General features: G+C 35.9%; 1 pseudogene across 1 annotated transcript; it reads right to left on the bottom strand.

Moving 5' to 3' along the window:
* Positions 1-932: 932 nt before the first annotated feature.
* LOC309872931 (olfactory receptor 4C12-like) lies at positions 933-1,861 on the bottom strand (annotated as a pseudogene). Its single transcript has one exon. The product of its transcript is annotated as an olfactory receptor 4C12-like (transcript).
* Positions 1,862-11,804: the final 9,943 nt, after the last annotated feature.

The following is an 11,804-nucleotide window of genomic DNA, read 5'->3' as shown; positions in this document are numbered from 1 at the left end:
TATTTATTAATCCTGATAATATCTCTAACACAATCCTTTAACTCAAAGAATTTATGATTTGCTAAAATTCACACTGTATGTGGCAAAACTAAGTTTTGATCTCAGAACTATCTTACTTAGAACTATTCTCTTAATGATTGTAATATACTAAACCCATTCTTCCAAATGTGCATATAAAATCTCCTTTACATAGCAAAATAATGGAAAGAATGTTCCCAATGTAAATGACTAGTTACTAATAGCAATGAATTTTGGTCCAAATAATCCAGCGAGAATAATAGTCCTTCTCTTTGGATGTAAAAGAGGAAAAGAGAGAATCAGACCAGATGTAGCAAAAGATTCAAAAGTATGGAAAGTGAAGATAAAGAATACAGAAAGCTTTTATATCTTCACAGAATACTACATTTTTGGAAAAGGTAGAGATCTTGCATTGTATGACTTATGAAGAATTGAGTTTCATGAGGCTCATAGCATCTGCTATGGAAGATACTTCCCAGGAAATGCTTTAACAAGGTGATCTGTTAATAGGCCAATGATGCAAACATAATCTAAAGCACTATTGCTCTTAGTGTATGTATACATCACCTGCTTAGAAATATCTGCATAATTTGTTTAAAATGCAAATATGCCAATCCAGGAACAGTCCCACTGAATTAAAATCTCTAGAGCCTATATCCTGGAAATGTGCATTTTAATAAGAATTCCAACTGATTCTGAAAGTAATCAAAATTTGGCAACTAAATGGCAATAAATAATCTAAATGGGATATTTTTAAATCATAATTTCCTGCCAGGGCCTTTCCTCAGAGAATTTATATGCCAACATCAAAATACTTTTACTTATAGTGTTCGCTTGGCCCTGAACCATACAAATTATATTTTCTCTTTCCCATTTAAAAGATAAAGCCATTTTATCACAAATCACCATTGTGATTATTTCTCCACTGAAGTCAACTTTTGATCCAGAGCTTCTTTATAGCATTTTTCACCTCTGAATTTCTCAAGGTATAGATTAAAGGGTTTAACATGGGAGTTATCATGGTATAAAACACAGCCACAGCTTTATCAATGGAAAAGGTGATCACTGGACGCAGATACACAAATATGCAGGGCACAAAGAATAATATTACCACGGTGATGTGAGAGACACAGGTAGAGAGGGCTTTACGCCTCCCCTCCAAGCTGTATGTCCTTAAGGAGTGCAAAATGACTACATAGGAGACCACCAAAAGGAGGAAGTTTAACAAACAGATGAACCCACTATTGGCAGCAACAAAGAGACCAAGGATATGAGTGTCCATGCAGACGAGTTTCAACAAAGGATTTAAGTCACACATGAAATGATCTATGACATTGGGGCCACAGAAGGGCAGCCAGACTGTGAAGAAGATCTGAATGGTGGCATGGACAAAAGCTCCAGCCCAGGCCACTCCCACAAGGAGGCTACACACCTGTTGACTCATGATGGTTGTATACTGCAAGGGTTTGCAGATGGCCACATAGCGGTCATAGGCCATCACTGTGAGAAGGATAATCTCAGCAGCACCAAAAAAATGCTCAGCAAAGACTTGAGTCATACATCCCCTAAAAGAGATTATTTTTCTCACAGTAAGAGTGTCAGCAAGCATTTTAGGGGTCATGGAGGTAGAACAGCAGCCATCTATAAGAGATAAGTAACACAGGAAGAAGTACATGGGAGTTTCCAGGGTCCTGTTGGTGCTGATGGTGATCATGATGAGTAAGTTGCCTCCCAAAGTGACCAAGTAGACAATTAAAAACACAACAAATGACAATTTCTGAAGGTCCACATTTTGAGTCAAGCCCAGGAGGATGAATTCTGTCACATTACTCATCTTCTCCATCAATTCAGTTTTAGTATATGCACTGCCGAAGCGAGCACTCCATCAATTCAGTCTAAGCGACAAGTGACTTCCCTGAAAAGAAAGTCACACTCATCCTCAATAAAGACATCTTTACCTAATGAATAAATATTCATGGAGTGCCTTATTTTTCTAGTTTTACAGAAGGCAAAAACATGCACAAAATTCTATCAACTGTCTCATTTTCTTATATTATTACAAATAACAATATAGATGGTATTGTTTTGTTCTTTATAATTTCCTGATTTTTTTTTTTTTTTTACAGACAGAGACAGAGAAAGAGAGAGACAGCACAAGTGGGCAGAGGGAGAGAGAGAATCTTAAGCCGGCTCCATACCTAAGGCAGGTTCAAACCCATGACCCTGAAATTATGACCTAAGCTGAAAACAAGAGTCAGAGACTTAACCAACTGAGCCACCCAGGTACTCCTTATTTTAATTTTCTACAACAAAAATGTATAACGTTTAAAATCACAAAAATATCATGCAACAATATGGAAGAACCAATCCATGAGATAGCCATACATGTGGTACCTTCATTTATACCCAAAGATTTACCTATTTTACCTCCAACATTGCTGGACATGTTTACCAGTGAAAAATCTAATTTGTTCTAATTGAGGTCAAATGAAAAGACTCAAAGACATATAAAAATTCTTTCACAAGCCATATTTATTTCCTACTTTCTCTGTTTGGTAGCTTCTCAGCTTCCTTGGGACTAAAAATGGTATTGCTAGCACCTCCCAATATCAGAGAAGGTGGCAAATGGCCCTTAGAGTACTGGCCACATTGTCTCCTACTCTTCTTTTTTCTTCAACAGGGTGTATCCTTGAAGGCAAAAATGTGCCTTACTGAAATTGTAATCTTACTCATTTTTGTATTCCCAAAAAGTAAACACTCATAAAGCATTCTCTGAGAAAGGGAGAAGATAAACAAGAGGCAATGGAAAGAGGGACAGAAATAAAGGAAAAAGAGCAAAGAGAAATGGGTTTAAAATCCAAAGACAGCTTGGAATCTGGGATGCACCCCTAACTAACTAACTATACAACATCAATTTATTTTATCTCTTTGTGCCTCAATTTTTTTCATCTGTTTAAGTAGGGACTAAATATACCTGTATTTAGGAGTGTTGTGAGGTTAAATAATTTTAAATTTACTATTATTGCTAATATGGTTTTATTGTTCTCACAGGAGCATCACCAAAGAAATATTTCAAAATTGTCTCTGAACATCTCCAAAAGGCAAAGATTCTGAAAATGTAAGCTGAACAAGTTAGAAGAAACAGGAGAATAAGAAAAATAGTGACAGGGATGCCTGAATAGCTCAGTCATTTAGCATCTGCCTTCAGCTCTGGACATGATCCCAGGGTTCCAGGATCAAGTCCCTCATTGGGCTCCCCGTTCAGCAGGAAGCCTGCTTCCCCCTCTCCCACTTACCCTGTTTGTGTTCTCTCTTGCTATTTTTCTTTCTGTCGAATAAATTAATAAAATCTTTTAAAAAAAGAAAGAAGGAAAGAAAGAAAGAAAGAAAGAAAGAAAGAAAGAAAGAAAGAAAGAAAGAAAGAAAGAAGAAAGAAAAACAGTGACAAATGTCAAAAAGAAAGGTCATCAGATTAAAAAAAAATTTTTATGGGGCGCCTGGGTGGCTTAGTGGGTTAAAGCCTCTGCCTTTGGCTCAGGTCATGATCCCAGGGTCCTGGGATCGAACCCTACATGGGGCTCTCTGCTCAGCAGGGAGCCTGCTTCCTCCTCTCTCTCTGCCTGCTTCTCTGCCTACTTGTGATCTCTGGCTGTCAAATAAATAAGTAAATAAATAAAATCTTTAAAAAAATTACAGCAAGTGACTAAAAGAATCTTTAATATAAATACTTACTTTTTGTTTATTTGCTTGCTTTGTTTTTGGTATTTATTGTCTATTCATTAATTGATTTGCTGAAGACATATCCTAAACATAAAATAATGTACTTCCAAATTTGACTCTTAGACTAAGTATAGATTTTTCCAGGAAACAGGAATCTAAATGTAGATCCTGCCCACTATTCAAATAAAGGCTTTGTACAGTGTTGTGCTTTACTAGTTTTATAATCCTATGCAATTTTACATCCACAGTGATAGCCAATATATTAGAAAGCATTTGAGAGAGAGAGCATCAAAGGGGATATAGAGACAGAAAGGGAAAAGAGGAGAAAACATAAAACCAAAAAGGAAAAGAGAAAAAAAAAGACAAGCAGAGAAAAGTAGACATACTACGAAGTCATCTAAGAAAGACTTACTAAGTATATTGTAAAATTTCCAATAACCGCTGTACTTGAAGTCTAAACTTTTTATCAAGCTTGTTTGCTGATTATAGCCCTCAGGATCAACATCAGAGAAAAATGCTGACAAATCAAGAAGTCATAGGTTATCCTTACATACAAACTTACCAGGAAAAAAAAAAAAAGAGTCATTTTTGCCTAACTCAGTGCTGAGGGCTGTAAACAATTGTCTTGTCGATAGTTGGTCCTTTGCAGACTCAAGAATACTTAAACTCCATTCAATCCAAGGTATAGAAAACTAGAGTCTTGGTCATGTTAATTTATGTAAACTTACAGTTAAAAAAAAAGTGTCTCCAGAAAAGAAAATTCTGAAGTAAAATCAAAAAGAAGAAAATTGTGGGGTGCCTGGGTGGCTCAGTGGTTTAAACCTCTGCCTTTGGCTTGGGTCATGATCTCAGGGTCCTGGGATCGAGCCCTGCATTGGGGTCTCTGCTCAGTGGGGAGCCTGCTTCCCGCCCCCCTCTGCCTGCCGCTCTGCCTGCTTGTCTCTCTCTCTCTGTCGAATTAATAAATTAAAAATCTTTAAATTTAAAAAAAAAGAAGAAAATTGTGCTCTTCTTACATACCAATCCTCCCCATATCTTGCATGTCTGGGACTTCTCACCCTGGCCTGACTTGTTCAGATAATAAGCAAACCCAGAGAGTAGACACATTCACTTTGTATTTAAATGTAATTTGGGTTGGGGGTGTGGGGGAGATTTCAGCAACTTAGCACATTTCTATTTCTATGGTATTCACAGAAATCTATAGGTTTTTTAAGTTTTTTCTGCAGAACTTGGTGTGAGAGACTTAATATAGACTAAGAACATGGCAGCCATTTCTAGAGCCAAAAAGAAAATCCAATTACCAAAACATCAGCAGTTGACTAAAAGTCTCTGGGATGAGGAATCTCTTGAAGCCAATTCTTCTGAGCCTTTTTTCAGAACACCTATGCTCAGTGCTGAGCTACATACTTTGGTCCTGAGGATGCTCCCCCTTTCTCCCATCATTTCACTAGCTCCCCATGTCTAGCCACAGACATAGCCAGGGAAAGGCACTGCCTTCGTGGTTCACTCTGCCAAGGAATCCACAGAGTCCTGTTTCTCAACTCTTTCAGTTCTCACAGTAAAAAGGCACCAGTTTTATTTAAGTGGTGACTCACCTCTATGCTGTTTTCCCAAGGGAAGAGTGGTTAATTTTATCAGCCTTTGCCAAAATGGCAGCAAAATGCTTCTCCCTTCCTCCTATATTCTCTCTGACCACAGAAGGACATTTTTTGCAAGGGTTAGAATTGATCTACAGGAATAAGATAATTATCAAGCTACAGTTAGAACCTAGATGTTTCATTTTTTTTTCCAATAAATATTCATGGAACATCTAAAATGTACCAAGCACAGTGCTGTTCAATGTTAATAATGACAGTAACTAACTATTGAGTGCTAAACACATTACACATTTATTAAATGCATTACATGAGGTACGCTTTATGATGGGCACTATTCTTATTTTCATTCTACAGATGAGGAAACTGAGGCACTGTGAGTATGGTAATATACCCAAGATCAGAAGTGAGTAGTGGCAGAACTAAAATTTATTTGTTTATTTATTTATTTATTTATTTAATTTTAGACACAGAGAAAGAGAAGGCAGGTGTGGAGTGGGACAAGGGGCAAAGGGAGAGGGTGAGAATCCTGAAGCAGACTCCCCACTGAGTGAAGACCCCCCAACACAGGTCTCAATCTCAGGACTCCAAGATCATGACCTGAGCCAAAATCAAGATTTGGAGGCTTAATTGATGGAGCCACCCAGGCACTCTATAAAACTAGGATTTAAATACATATCTGCCCCCATAGCCCAGAGATTGTCACTGCCCTCACATGCAAGAATTCAACTATTAAAAAAAAAACAGTGGTGAGCATTATAAAAAAGAACATAGTGCTGTGATGGGAACATGCATTAAACTGGGGTGAAGGTAGAATGTTCAGGGACAAAGTGATGTTTAAGTTGGAGCCAAAAAAAAAAAAAAAAAAAAAACCACTACCAAGGTTGAGAACAGATATATAGAAGAGGGGATTGAGCTGGACTATACCATGTGGTGAATGTGACCAATGAATAAGGTCTCTGTGTGAGCCCACCAAGAGCATTTGTGGTTTTATTCTGTTAGAGGTAAGTCCAATCAATTGTACTTTTCCAATCACATATTCAAGTTGACTATAAGCTTTCATTGTCACTATCAATTAGCTGAAAATTACTTGAGCAGAAGAGTTAAAATACATCAAGCAACTGAAAAACCCCAATTATAACTGGCTCATTTGAAAGAGGAACAAAGACAACTTAAAGCACTTGGACCTCACATAAACACAGACCCAGCCTCCAATTTAAGCAGTGTCAAGTGTTTTCTTACCTTGAAATAAGTTATTTAGCTTTCTCAGACTTAATTTTTCTCATCTCCAAAAAGGGACTAACAGTACATCTTATTGTTTTGAGGGTTAAATAGACCCATGGGAATTAATAAATGAATGAATGGCAGCCATATTTCTTTTTCTTTCCTTTTTTTAAATTTCAATTCAATTAGCCAACTATAGTACATCATTAGTTTCAGATGTAGTGTTCAATAATTTATCAGTTTCATATAACACCCAGTGCTCATCACATCATGTGCCTCCTTAATGCCCATCACTCAGTTACCTAATCCCTCACTCACGTCCCCTCAAGCAACCCTCAGTTTCTTTCCTATAGTTAAGAGTTTCTCATGGTTTTTCTCCCTTTCTGATGACTTCCCATTCTGTTTTCCCTCCCTTCCCCTATGATCCTCTGCCCTGTTTCTTACATTACACATATGAGTTAAGACCTTATGATACTTATCTTTTTCTGACAGACTTGTTTTGCTCAGCATAGTACCCTCCAGTTCCATCCACATCAATGTAAATTGTAAATATTCATCCTTTCTGATAGTTGAGTAATATTCCATTGTGTATATATATATACCACATCTTCTTTATCCATTCATTGATGGACAATCTTGGCTCTTTCCACAGTTTGACCATCACTGTCAATGGACATCTCAGTCCTTTCCACAGTCTGACTATTGTAGACATTTGACAGTCATATTCCTACCAGAAGAAAAAAATCTCAAACTTGAGATGAAATTTCCACCAAAATTTTAAGAATCTGTTTTCAGCTGATGTTGGTTGACAGACTTCTGTGTAATTCCAGGTTTTCAGTATTACTGACAGACTGCTGTGACAACTCTGGTACACAATTACAGATGCCCATGTATGTAGGAGTTGAACCTATAAATCAAAGTTATTGGAAGTTCAAGATAATTAGATAATGCCTAATTATTTTCCAAAATAGTTTCATTAATATATACTTTCAGCAGGGGCTCCTGGGTGGCTCAGTGGGTTAAAGCCTCTGCCTTCTGCTCAGCTCATGATCCCAGGGTCCTGGGATTGAGCCCCGCATCGGCCTTACTGCTCAGCAGGGAGCCTGCTTTCTCCTTTCTCTCTCTGCCTGCCTCTCTGCCTACTTGTGATCTCTGTCAAATAAATAAATAAAATATTTAAAAAAAATATATATATATATATATATATATACTTCCAGCAGCAATGTAAAATACATCCCATTTGTTCATATCCTCTGGATCACATGGTAGTCTCGAACTTCTTAATTTTTGCAAATTAAACAACTGTAGAATGTTATCTCATTGTGGGTTTCCTTGGGATTTCCAAAATTACTATTAAGCTGATTATCACTCCACATGTTTATTCACCACATCTTTCTTTTGGCTGAAATGCCTGTTAGTATCATTGGCCCATTTTCCAATTGTCTCTGTTTTCAACTTACATAAGGTCATTATTATTGTAAGCAATAATCATTTGTAACTTAAATATCTTGCAGATGTTTTCTAGTCCTTACATTTACTTCAAGGTTCTTCCCATTAACAGCATTTCAGAGTTTAAATATTGGTGTTTATATATCTTTTATCTATGAAAAAAGGCTTTTTATTTTCTTTGAGAAAAAAATTGCACACCTCAAGGTCACAAAGATATTCACCTGTATTTTCTTCTAAAATAGGTGATGTTTGGATATTGATATTTAAATTCTAAAACTAACTGATGTTAACTTAAATCTTTGTTAAACCCAAGTCTTCATAGATATGCTCCAGCTTTCTTCTAGAAGACTTACAGCTTTTACTCTTATCTTATGTACATGATTCACCTCAAATTAATTTTTTATGTGATGTGACTCACAAGGTAAGGTTCATTATTATCCAAATGAATATTTACTTACTCCAGCACCTTTTGGTGGAAAGACTTTTCCTTTCTCCATAACTCTTTTGGCAATGTTTTGTGAAAGTCGATTAATTCTATGTGTGCTGGCTTATTTTTGAACTCTCTATTTTGTTCTATATATCTATATATTTGTATATATTTATCTTATGTTGATTGTTGTATCTTTATATGAAGTCTTGAAATCAGGTAGTATAAACTTTCCAAAGCTCTTTTGCATAATCTGTTGAGTTTATTCCTAAGTGTTTTCATTTTTATCTAATGTCAATAGTGTTTTGCAATTTTATTTTCCAATGTTTTTATTCTTGGTACAGAGAACATATTTTCATATATTGACCTTTTATACAGCAATATGGCTACATTCACTTATGCAGTCATAATTTTTCTACATAGAAAACCACAAAGTTTGGAAATCCATAGTTTAATTCCCTTCCAAACTATATCATTTTTTCTTCTTTATTTCAGTAAGACCTCTAGTCTTCTCAAAAATAGTTCAGACAGACACTAAACCAGCAAACAACTACACCCCACCAAAAAGCCTCCTTCGTAAAGTCAGGACAATACAAGAGTGTCTACTCTAAATACTTCCATTCAACATTTCATTACAAGTTCCTACCATGGAATTTAGGTTTAGAAAATAATAATAAAAGGCACCCAAATTGAACAGAAAGAACCATCTGTATTTGCAAATCAGGGGAATTCAAATAAAACTCACAATAAGATAACAAACATCCTTCAAGTAGCCATATGTTTTTCCAAAAAAGGAAATAAATAAGTGTTGGCAAGGAAGGAGTAATTAGAAATCTGATACATTACTTATAAGAATGTAAAATGATCTAGAGGGACACCTGCCTGGCTCATCAGTTAAGCATTTGTCTTTAGCTCAGGTCATGATGCCAGGGCCCTGGAATCAGGCTTTCTGCCCAGTGGAAGCTTTCTTCTCCTTTTTCCTGCTTCCTTCCCTGCTTTTACTCTCTCTCTCTCTCTCTCTCTCTCTCTCTGTAAATAAATTAAATAAATAAATAAATAAATAAATAAATAAATGGTCTAGAGATGTGGAAAAACAGTTGGTGGTTCCTCAAAATTTAATATAAAATTATCATACCACTCAGCAATTCTACTTCTAGATATATGCTCAAAAGAATTAAAAACAGGTGTTCATCGCTTCTCGGCCTTTTGGCTAAGATCAAGTGTAGTATCTGTTCTTATCAGTTTAAAAACAGGTGTTCAAACATATTTGTACAAAAATTTTCATAGCATCAACATTCACAATAGCTAAAAGGTTAAAACAGTTCAAATTTCTATCAACTGATCAATGGATAACTAAATTGTAGTATACCCATACAGTAGATTATTATTCAGCCATAGAGAGTAATAGAATACTGTTACATGCTACAACATGGATGAACCTTGAAAACATTATGCTAAGTAAAAGGCAGACACAAAATCCATATACTGTATGATTCTATGCATATAAAATATCTGTAATGAACAAATCTGTAGAAACAGAAAACAGGTTAGTGACTACAAGGGGCTAGGAAAGGGGAGAAATAGAAATTGACTATTTAACTGATATTGAGTGATAAAAATGTTCTGCAACTAGATAGTTGGTGATGATTGCACAACATTGTAAATGTACTACATTTGTGATGAATTGTGAAGTTTTAAATGTTTAAAATCTTAACTCTTATGATGTGTGAGTTTTACCTCAATTAAAAAAGAAAATCACAAGACAAAAAAAAATTTGAAGGAAATAAAATTGAAAGCACAACATATCAGAATATCTAAAAGTATTAAAAGTCCTTAGATGAAAATCTGGACCATTAAATGTATATATTAGAAAAAAATAATGTCTAAAATCAATTATCAAAGATTTTGACCTAAAGAGGTGAAAAATAAGAGGAAAGTAAGCAGAAAGTAGATGATAGGAAATAATGAGGATAAGAATAAAAACTGATTAAACCAAAAATGAAAAATAGTAGAAAAAAATCAATGAAACAAAAAGCTGGTTCTTTGAAAAGCTTAAATAAAATTGACAATGTCTTAGCCAGAATAGTGAGGAGGAGGGGACAAGGACAGAGGAAATGTGAGAAAGGATAAGAGCGAAAAATATAGGCAAATTACTCATATAAAGAATAAAAGATGTGACGCCTGGGTGGCTCAGTCAATTAAGTGTCCACCTTTTGATTTCAGCTCAGGTCATGATCTCAGTGTTGTGAGATAGAGCCAGGGTTAGGACCCACACTGGGTGTGGAGTCTGCTTAAGATTCTCTCTCTCTTTCTCTCCCTTCGCCCTTCCCTCCACCACTCACACATGTGCACACACACTCTCTCTCTTAAAAAAAAAAAAATAATAAAAGCTAATACAGCATTACAGATTCTACAGACACTAAGAGGATAGTAGGAAATATTATGACAAATTAAAGCCAAAAAATCCAACAACCTAAAAACCAATTATTTTAAAAGTATTACTAAATCTGACTGAAGAAGAAATAGAAAACCAGAATAGTCTTATATCAGTAAAGAAATACAATGTGTGGTTAAAATCCTTCTCAAAACCAACTCCAGGCCTAAAGGCTTCACTTTTTAATTACATATTTTTTTACTTACTAGGTATTTTATAGAAATAAGTATTATTGTTTTCCTTAGCTACTGCTAAGATTCTCAGTCATACAGAAAAGGGTAAGTCTACATTGTGGTGAGGCCCTAACTTCATGCTGCAACTAGCACCAAACCCAGCAGGGCCCACCCAGCACTTGCACACACTATCACCTGTGTTTAGGCCTTACCTGCATCTATTCAGCCCTCATCCTGCACCACAATATGGTGAATGTGGAAAAGATCAATGACATCATTTAAGCAGACAGTAGAACCTTTCTGGCCAGGCTTGTTTGTAAAGGCCCTGGACAATGTCATCAGGAGCTTCCCCAACAACATTAGGGCAGGTGAACCTGCCCAGCAGCTCCCTCTGCATCAGCAGGAGGTCCTTCTCTCTCTTCCATCACTGCCTCAGCTGAGGAGAAGAAACTGGGAAGAGAAAGAAGAATCTGAGGAGTGTGATGATGACATGAACTTTGGTCTTTTTGACTAAAACATTTTTGTAACATGTTCGATAAAAAAAATGACAGACCCAATAAATAAATAAATAAATAAAACTAATCCCATACAAACTCGTTCCAAACATAGAGGATAAAACATTATGCAACTCATTATATGACCCTGCATTCCCTAAATACTAAATGACATTACAAGAAAGAAATTGACAAACACATATCCATTATGAACATGTTCAAAAGACATTTAACAAAATACCAGTTAGTCGATTCCATCAGTAGTTTCTA

Source organism: Mustela nivalis (genome assembly GCF_964662115.1).
Source record: "Mustela nivalis genome assembly, chromosome: 9".
Classification (NCBI taxonomy): domain Eukaryota; kingdom Metazoa; phylum Chordata; class Mammalia; order Carnivora; family Mustelidae; genus Mustela; species Mustela nivalis.
The sequence above is the reverse complement of the archived record's forward strand: the minus strand, read 5'-3'. Positions and strand labels throughout refer to the sequence as shown.